This window comes from Capsicum annuum, chromosome 4 (genome assembly GCF_002878395.1).
Source record: "Capsicum annuum cultivar UCD-10X-F1 chromosome 4, UCD10Xv1.1, whole genome shotgun sequence".
Taxonomy (NCBI): Eukaryota; Viridiplantae; Streptophyta; class Magnoliopsida; order Solanales; family Solanaceae; genus Capsicum; species Capsicum annuum.
Window position 1 is genome coordinate 113,263,543 of NC_061114.1, and position 9,727 is coordinate 113,273,269.

The 9,727-nt window shown below is 35.6% G+C and overlaps 1 long non-coding RNA gene across 8 annotated transcripts; it reads left to right on the forward strand.

The window, feature by feature from the left end:
• Positions 1-1,962: 1,962 nt before the first annotated feature.
• Positions 1,963-8,378, forward strand: LOC107867847. Of its 8 annotated transcripts, none has more exons than XR_007055086.1 (6): positions 1,965-2,934; positions 4,370-4,462; positions 5,116-5,213; positions 6,527-6,791; positions 7,049-7,212; positions 7,371-8,378. It is a non-coding gene; the product is annotated as an uncharacterized LOC107867847 (long non-coding RNA). The 8 variants fall into 8 exon arrangements; XR_007055084.1 differs by lacking the exon at positions 5,116-5,213 and having other exon boundaries at positions 1,974-4,462; positions 7,371-7,915; positions 7,971-8,070; positions 8,169-8,378; XR_007055083.1 differs by having other exon boundaries at positions 1,968-4,462.
• Positions 8,379-9,727: the final 1,349 nt, after the last annotated feature.

Consider the following 9,727-nt stretch of genomic DNA (forward strand, 5'->3'; position numbering starts at 1 on the left):
AAATCATAAATGTTTTGTGGTTATATGATTGTATTCATGTTGGTGGTTGTTGTTTGTGCTATAGAGTAATAATTTGATGAATTTTCATGAAGGTTATGATCATGTAGTTAGAACCCATGAATTTGGGTAGATTAATATAGTGAAATTCATGAACACACCTATGCCTTAAAGAATGCATGCAAGGTGTTTGATAAAATGCTTAGAATGCTAGAAATTTCATGTTTACATGGTCCCATATTATCTACATGACAAGTCCATGTTAATTATATAATTCAATATGAATTCCATGTCATTGTTTTGTTGTTAGTTGTGGTATGAAGCATTTATGATAATGAAGTGATACAATATGTACATGATATATATCCCATGCACTCCCTACAATACACAAGATGTTGAAAACTACATGTGGTATATTATCCCCTACTTATGATATTATGAATTGTGAACTCCAATTTTGTGATCAAGTCATGTCATGTGTGTCAGTTTCCCTCCATCGAGTCCTGGGGTATTCGTACCCAAAAAATATAGTTGTGTGCCTAGAGCCAAGTCACGTTACCCCGATAATCTCAGTCAAGCCATGATCTATAGAACTCAGTCAGTCATGTGACTCAGGAAACCTCCGAAATCTCATGATCTCAGCAAAATCTCAGATAATAGTGCTATTCCGTCAGTCAACGGAAGTCAGTTACTCAGTCCATGTACAGTCAGTTAAATCATGTTCAGTCTCTTCAGATGGGAGTAGAAGTTAGCACTAAGTAAACCCAAGGATGGGAACTCGCCTACCAGTTTAGGGTGTGATTCTTAGCAGTCATCCTTGTGTTCCAGAAGTACTTAGCCAGCATAGGTTGAGACATCTTAACCAGTTAGACTAGGGTTGATGAGGTGGCTTAACCTGTCATTTTAGGGTTCCTACCATTCTCATTTGAGTACCTTCCAGATGAGGGTCACTCACAACTGTCCTTACCAGTGGCGTGGTATTGACACCTCTCCAATCGGGGTAGAGATTGGACCCCAACTTAGATATATGCATTATTGGGGCATGTCGGTTAAACAACTACCTCCAACAGTTTCAGGCTCAGTCTTAGTAAAAGAAATCAGATAGTTATTCAGATATCAGTATCCCAGGACTGTCAGACACAGTCACCCATATTGACAGAACCATAGTTTCAGTCATGTCAGAAATTAGTAAATCATGTATTAGCATACAGATCCACTATTACGTATTTACATTTCCAGTTATTATATATGTATGTTTGCACTCTCACATTTATATTAGTCATTCAGTTAGCATTGCTCATGCATGTAGACCATTTTCATTTAGCCTACCTCACTCGTATACTCAGTACTCCAGTTGTACTGACGCATTTGTGCTATGGTGCTTTTTTTTCATGTTACACCATAGGTTCAGAGACACGAGTTCCAGACCAGCAGTAGAATTCGCATTCCAGTATACAGAGCTACAGTGAATCCTTTTCATTCAAGGATGATATGATTTGATTCATTTATTATTTCAGTTAGTTTTCAGTTTACGGAGTTAGTTGGAGACATGATCCTTGAACTCCTTGTTCAGACAGTACTTCAAGGCTTTCAGATACAGTTCAGATTTAGTTTAGTTTTGATTTAGACTTCAGTTATCTTGGATATTTTTCACCCACATGGATGTTATAATTATTTTAGTTGAACCTTATGGTCTATTATTTATGTTTTCCGCATATTCCATGTATGTTATGCAATATACAGGTACAAATATCAGTCATGGGTTAGCTTGTGGTCTCTCGGGGTCATGATCACCGTGTAGCATTTCGGTTCAGAAAATCGGGTGTTACACATGAGTTCTATGAAAACCTCTGTGTAGTCTCCCTCGCAAACTGAATTATGAAAATTTGGGGTAAACAGGTCACTTTGAAGCGTTACAAATTAATGCTATGTATGGTTGACAAATGCTAACATGAGGGAGTTTGATGCCAAAGCTTGCAAGCCTAGGACTTAGATGGCTGGTATCTTGTGTCTTGGAAAAAAAGTCCCATGGGCCACCACCAAATGAGATATTTTAATGAAGGACTTAAAGGCTGAATCTAGGCTGTGGCTGAACATCATCTGTAGCAGAGTCTTACCATACACACACATGACCTTAGTCATAGATATGAGATCTAGGATGGTAGTATGCATATTATCTGATATTACTCTGAATGTGGGAAAGATTTCTCTCTCTAAGTGGCAATATTTCAAGAACCAAGGAAGTACCCATCTTCTTTATCCATTTCTTATCACTGAATTAGGTAGGAGAGCATAAGTAGAGGAGTATATTACGGACACTTGGGTGCGCCTTGGCTCTCTTATCTATCCAGTAAAATTCAGAGGTGAAGACGCACTAGGTCAAAGTAAGAAGAGAAAGATAGAATCGGGCAAATCTGTCTAAAAGGTCACAAACTCTTACGAACCCTTATCAGTGACTACCTTCAATGAAATTTCTATTCAGATATAGGGGATAAGAGAGATATTGTCTAGATTACCTCAGGTACCAGGAGATTCCTACATTGCTCATCATTCATATGTGGCACAATCAGATTGTGATAAGTACATAGCTGAGCAGAAGAAGTAGAATGCCACTATGGTCATCCTAGAGAGATCTTATTCAGCCTTAGATGAATCCTATAGGAGCCTCAAAGTCTCATATGATGAGATAGTAAAGAGGGAGAAAAAGAGGGATAAATTTTTCATAAAGTTGTGGAAGGGGTAAAAGGCATATTCAAGGTGCTCAAACCCAACCAACTGTTACCTTCACTGAGAGTTGATAGTGAGGATGATGCACCTGGAAAAGTGTCAGCCAATGATGTAGAGTCAGGAGGAGGAGATAGCTTGTGATGCGGATACATAGAGCCATTTTTACACTTGATTTCTTGCATATGCAGTACAGACACTACATTCATTTCAGTAGGGGGTGACCCTAGATTCTATACTGTTTGGTGTTATATAGACTTATATTTCTTTTGATAATCTTTTGCATACTATTTCTCATTTTTTTCTTTGGATGCTATATTTTTTGGTATCTAGATGGTGCCCAAGTTTTATGGATTATCATGTTTTACTTTTACTTTTAGTATTATTTTTCTATATGTACTTTAAAATTTTTTATGGATCTTAATGATGTTAGGATAAGTATGCAAGGGAATTCTGAGTATCCATAGCATTTTGTTTTGCAAATAGGGATCACTTTATACACCATTGGAAAAGTCTGAGTAGCCATATGGTTAATTTATCCATTTTGAGCTAAGATATGAGACTAAGTCTTTGGCTGTATCAGTAGCCATATGTTAGTAATTTGTGCATAGTGTTGTGGCAAATCAAGAAACCCCCTCAGTCCAAAATTTTTGAAAAATCAAGGGCATGGACATGAGCAATGTTTTAACAAATACTTTTCTCTTTTTGTGGTTCCACAAATTTTTGACTTACGAATAAATGATAAATACTCCAAGACTGTTTCCATCGGGAGGGACATTTAAGCTCCCTTAACAATTTTTGCATGCCATGTGTGGTATGAATATTACATTCATCTCTTGTATACTTATGTTATCTAGAACTTGCCCCATTAGTCTTTCAAAACTAATTTTGATTGTAATGAAGCTATAACTCATTGTTGTGTCGGTACAATCACATTCACCTCTTTTCCGATTGACCTAGAAACAGTAGATTCAGCTAATCTTTCTGGTTTATGAGCATTGATTTTTTTTAGTTATATGATGAAATCTATTAGTCGAGGTTGATACTAGTTACTCGTGAGAGGTGGTAGAGATCTTGTAGAATTAGTCGAGGTTGGTACCTATTGCTGGTGAGAGGTGGCAGGTACTCCTTGAAATCAATCAAGATAAATGCAAGCTGGTCTGAATACTACTGTATCCAAAAAATTGCTATACTATAAAGAACAATTATGCTATATAATATTTTGATTTGTTGTCACTTGTCAAGCTCAAAATTTCTTCATCTGTTCTCGTACATTATTCTGAGTTGGAGTTCTATTTTGTTTTCTGTTTTTTGGCATCTAATATAATAGGAGGATTCAAAATTTCTATATTATGTATTCTAGAGCACAGTTGTAGTTGTTAATTGAGTTTTTGGTCAATTATCTCTAAATATTTAATTTTTAACAGAAATACAAGATTTGAGACAAAATAATTGGATAGTGTGAATTCTTAGCCACCGTTGTGGCTATGCCCTTGTAAGCGATTTGATTGTAATTTGGACATAGCAACATTTGAAGTTTTATCCTTTTTTCAAAACTTATAGAGCACACTGTTCGTTAGCGATGCGTTTCTTTACATGAGTCGCTGTTAATGTTTGCTATTAATTTGTGTGTTGTCCCAACTCCCAGCTGGTGTTAGCAGATTGAAGGTTTGGGCAGTAACTACAGGTGCATTTGTTGTGTTCATCGGAGAAAGCCTCAAACTCGACTGAATTCTTCGTTGTAAGTTTCTCTTTTCTTGATTCCCTTACCGGTTGTCTCTCATATACTCTACAAGGATGTTGAATCAATAGAAGTACCTTGACTCAACATACTGTAAATGATATGTCGGTATATACATTCTAGGATATCCCTCCCACTTCTTTCTAGTGTGAATGATATTGTTACATGAATTAAGGGCTATTAAAAGCAAAAAGTACAAAAACATGTCAAAGTCTATGGGGCTTGAAGCGAAAAGTAGGAAGTGAAGCACACGTTTTCTTAAGTGAAGCACACAATTGTTGTTTCTTTAAACTCATTATCCATAGCATTGTTGTTTGTTATTATATTAACATTTTCTTGCATTACATATATGGTCTTTTTTTCCATTTCACCTTTCTTTATTAAAGAGCACTTTTAATTTCCCTTTGCACTTAAAGCCCCAGTTGTCACTAACACTAGTCTTTTCGCCTTTGTCAATATTGTATTGGCTTATGAATCCTATGTTGTACCAGATCTAGCTAAATTCTCAGCCCATTTAGGAAATAGATTAATAGTTAATCATCAAGACAAGTGGATTATCCTGTGAAGAGTCTTCTGAACAAATCAGTTTTCGCCATTTTGGCCTTCTTCAGATCATGTTTTCTTTGAGTATTCATTGTATTATCATGGTTCAGGTTTATATTGCTGGTAGCTATCTGATTGAGGATTATATTGTGCTTTTGGAAAAGTTGATCATATTAAGGGAAAGGATGTTCAAATGAGATCTTTAATTGTAATTTTTCTAAACTCTGATGACCTTTAGATGTTAAAACTACATGCATTTAAATTTACACAGCTGCTTGAATTATCATTTTGTGACTCATTTTGATAAGTATTTGTGAAATGGAGCATTATTTGAAACTTTTGGTTAACAAGACCCTGGGAAAGTAACTAGGAGATTTCATGCATATGTTTTGATTCTATGATGAATTTTTGATATTCAAATACTTGATAGTTTACTTGATGCAGCCAAAATTTGCTTAGGTTCAGACATTTATTTAAGAATCCATTATTCCTTTTAGGTTTGTCTCTAGCCATGTTAAGCACTAATCAGTTTATTCATTTTTTTGTTTGACTACTTCTATGGCTTTAAACTTTGAGTCAATTATTCGTATCCTACTCCGATTTCAGTACTGAATATCTACTAGTTATCTTATTTTTTCAACCCTACACATTGTCTTCTTGAATGGAATCATAAGTGGATACGCGAGCTAAGTTGTGCGGACTCTTCACTTTTGATGCGACACTCATATCGCATTCTCCAAAAATACACTTCTTTTGGAGAATCTGTTACACACATGTTGACAGTTTTGAAGAGTCCAAGTAACATAGTGTGTGAGCGTTAATTAATAAGTGTATAGTTTGATCCTGTTAATTTCTTAACCTAATCTGAGGTCCTAGTTTTTGAAACTTCTAATAGGCTAAAATTTTTTATCCATAAATTATTGATAATCATAGATTGTATATTCCAAACAGTTTCATCCATAAAATGTTTAAGCCGATAACAATTAAAGCTGAAAGGGTTGATGACTTTTGAGGATATAATCCTGGAGTTACTTAAAGCTTTGTTCTTTTAACACTATATTTTATATGCTAACATCATGTACTCTCTTGAGAGCTTCTTGAGATATAATTTTGTTGTGACTATTCAGGTATAACATGCTGTAAGGTCCTGGATATCTTATATTCACAAAATAGTTCTGCAATTATTTATGCTGAAAATAACTAGACTTATTTTCGCAGTTATGCCAGAGTCTTGACTCTTGAGACAAAACCCATTTTTAAGTTGTTTGTCACTTTATACATTTTGTTAGATGAGGTCTGATATCTAAAGATATCCATGAATCACATGTTATTGTTTCAATATCTGAAAGGCTAAATCTTCATTTTGCTGACACTTTTGACAAGCAGTGCTCTACTTTTGTTTGCTTAGTGGTTGAAAGTTGTGAATCGTAAACTTGTAAATTCAGTTCACATCTATAAACTATTGAATATTTTCATCTTTGGACTCCATTATAATGCCATTGTTCTTTGATGGTCCTGCAGATACCTGCATCCTGTAATTGCCTGTCTCACTAATTTGGAGTGCCTGGATCTTTCATTTAATAAGATGAGGAATTTACCTGATGAGATAATCCATCTTAACTCCTTGCTGTCACTGAATGTTGCTGATAATAAATCGATTGAAGTACCTCCGAGTTTGTCTTCTCTGCAAAGATTAGTGAATTTGGACTTTTCTAACAATAGGTTAAAATCCTTAGAGAATCTTGATCTCCTTTCAATGTGTAATCTGCACAAACTCAATCTCCAGGTATGTGTTACTGAAACTACGGTTTCTTTTCGGACTCATTGCTTTTAGACTTCTTCTCTAGTTTCTGTTCCTTTTCCCTCTTTTTGATGATTGTTTATAACATGAGAGGTATCTGTTCTTAATCTTGATAAATTTCTTGCATCTCAGTGGAAAAAAAACTGAAAATGTATTTGATTCATTTGTCTAGTCAGGTAACCTCTTGATATAGTATAATTACCTTATTCTGACCCATATATCTTCATTCAAATTCCCTGAAGGACAATAAACTTCTTAGGTGTTGTTCCATTTCTTCGTGGGTATGCTGCAATTTGGAGGGGAATTTCATAGATTTGTCCAAGGATGACTTCACCAGTTCCATCTTCAGAAATGGACGTGCTTGAAGGTTATTATCAGGAGGAAAACTCTGAGAATTCCCAAAATGGTGAGTTCTTCAAGATCTCTTGTCTCCCCTCCTTAGTTCTAATGCTCTTTCTACACATTCTGGTTCTTTGGGATCTTATATATTGCCCTTCCCAGGAAGTCTTGTCTGGAAGGGTAGCACTTTTGAGAAGTCTGATGTGTTAATTATTAATTGTGTAGGAGCTTCTATCGTATTGTAAGGCCATTTATGTGGCTCATCATCCAACCATCGATATTTTTGACCTCAAAAATTGAAGAGATGGAAGCGGCAATTTTATTTGCAATAGAGGGGTCGTCATGAGAGATTAACTAACAGCAGATGTATTGCCTGCAAACATTTTGAGCTAATTAATGATTCTCTGGTGGAAGGCTTTTCAAGCATCGTGGATGACTAAACAAATGATAAAGAATTGTTTACTGAAGAAGCTGAGTGCATAGACTCTTTAGCTAGTGTTGTTGATGAACGTATCAGATTAAAGGAGGAGGACCATTGTGTAGAAAGATCTTCATGTGTTGCTTCTGACTCCTTTGAAACATGCATAGATATTCAGAATTGTAAAAAATGTGATACTTTAGTAGGTTCTCTTTCTGATGCTGCTGATTTGGTCGAGGGAAGCTCGTCTTCTGAGGTGTCCAATAATCCTCCAAAATCGAAAAGACAACTCGATGGGGTCATTGATATTCCAAAACCATGCAAAATCCGCAGACCAACAGATCATTCAGAGGTATCCTGCAAACATAGCATGATGTCTTTCTGTGTTATTAATGATTATTTACCAGATGGCTTTTATGACACTGGATGAGATCGGCCATTTATGTTGCTTATGAGTTATGAGTAGAAATTGCATCTGGATTCACGGGAAGTCATTTTAATTGACATGTAACGTTTGCATCCCATTAATAGTTATGGCTTTCAACTACAAACTTCAGTGAATGGTTTGCCTCTCTTTTCATTTTTCTTTACTTTATTTTGTTCAGGCAAAGAGATGAAATGCTTGATGCCATTGCCCGATGACGGATGGTCTATCGTTGTCTGTCTAAAGATAGAGAACATGTTGCTATGTAAAAACTTATAATCATTTAGGTACTTAATTAATATTTTGCTTTTGAATTTAGATTACTAGTTTGTTAATTCCATATTTTGGATTATGCGATTATTAATGAATGATTTTTGTTTTGTGATGTGTATAATTGTTTATTATAATTTATTATATATGTAAGCACTAATTTACAATACAGTGACTATTTTATATAAGTTGTTGCTATTGATATTTGAACTAGTTACAACATGTGCCAATAATAATTGCAATTGATAAATAAATCGTTGCGATAATAGTAAAAAGTCGTTGCAATAGGTAGTCAAAAATCGTTGCAAAAGGCCAACAAAACTGTTGCAATAAGTATTCAAAAAACGTTGCAATAGAATAATAAACCGTTACAATAGGCTTTAAAAATAGTTGCAATAGATGGGAAAAAGCCGTTGCAATAGAATTATAAAACCGCCGCAATAGCTTCTATTGCAACGGTTTAACATTGTTGCAGTAGAATTTATTGCAGTTGTTATGAACCGACGTTATAGGTTAAAAGAGGAATCCCAATAGAAGAAAAACTAATCGTTGCTATAGGTTAGTCTATGACGACAGTTTCTACCAACCGTCGCATCAACCGTTTTGATAGCTCTACTGCAACGCTCACATACAGGATGCATGCTTAACCGTTGCAATAGAGCTATGACGAAGGTTATTATGCCTATTGCAACAGTTTTTGAACCGTCGCCATATGTGTAATTTCAAGTAGTGATATATAATAATCCGATGCATGTATGTATATATATATATATATATATATATATATATACATGAAACATAACAAATCCACACCATACCAAAGTCCACAGTTGTCCATACAAAACCTCTACACTAACTAAAGAGTATTTAGTCAGGACATGCACCCGATCATAGCCAAAAACCAAAGTCTATGAAAGACAAGAAATATGTAAAGTAACTCATGACATGAAATAGATGCCTTTCAAACTATGGAAGCTCATCACTTCAATCCAACGTCGACTGTACCCAAATTCAATCACTAAGAAGGAGAAGTAGAATGGTTGGTCTCTGCATAGCATGGGTATACAACCACTCAAAGATGGGTTAGTAGGTGAACACTAGCATGCACTCAGGATAAGGATAAAATAATGCCATTTACAAAGCCAAGTAAAATCACCCATAATGCGTACAACCATACATATATATAACGATGCCGAGAAAGGGAACCGGATTTAGCATGTCATTAAACCTTTATCTGGGCTGTGAAGATTTGCCGTTCTAAACCACCCATGGGCTATATGAGTTCAGCTCTCCTTGCAGAAAGGGCCCCACTAAGTGAAGACGCGCGACCAAGGAAGAAAACCTGGGATGACTAGTACATCTACTAAATATAAAGTGTGACATCATGAACACGGTCACCAAGACCAAACCTCAACTCGGCAAATATTATTTTCCAGTTATGGTCCCCTCGGGACCTCCACCTTCTATGAA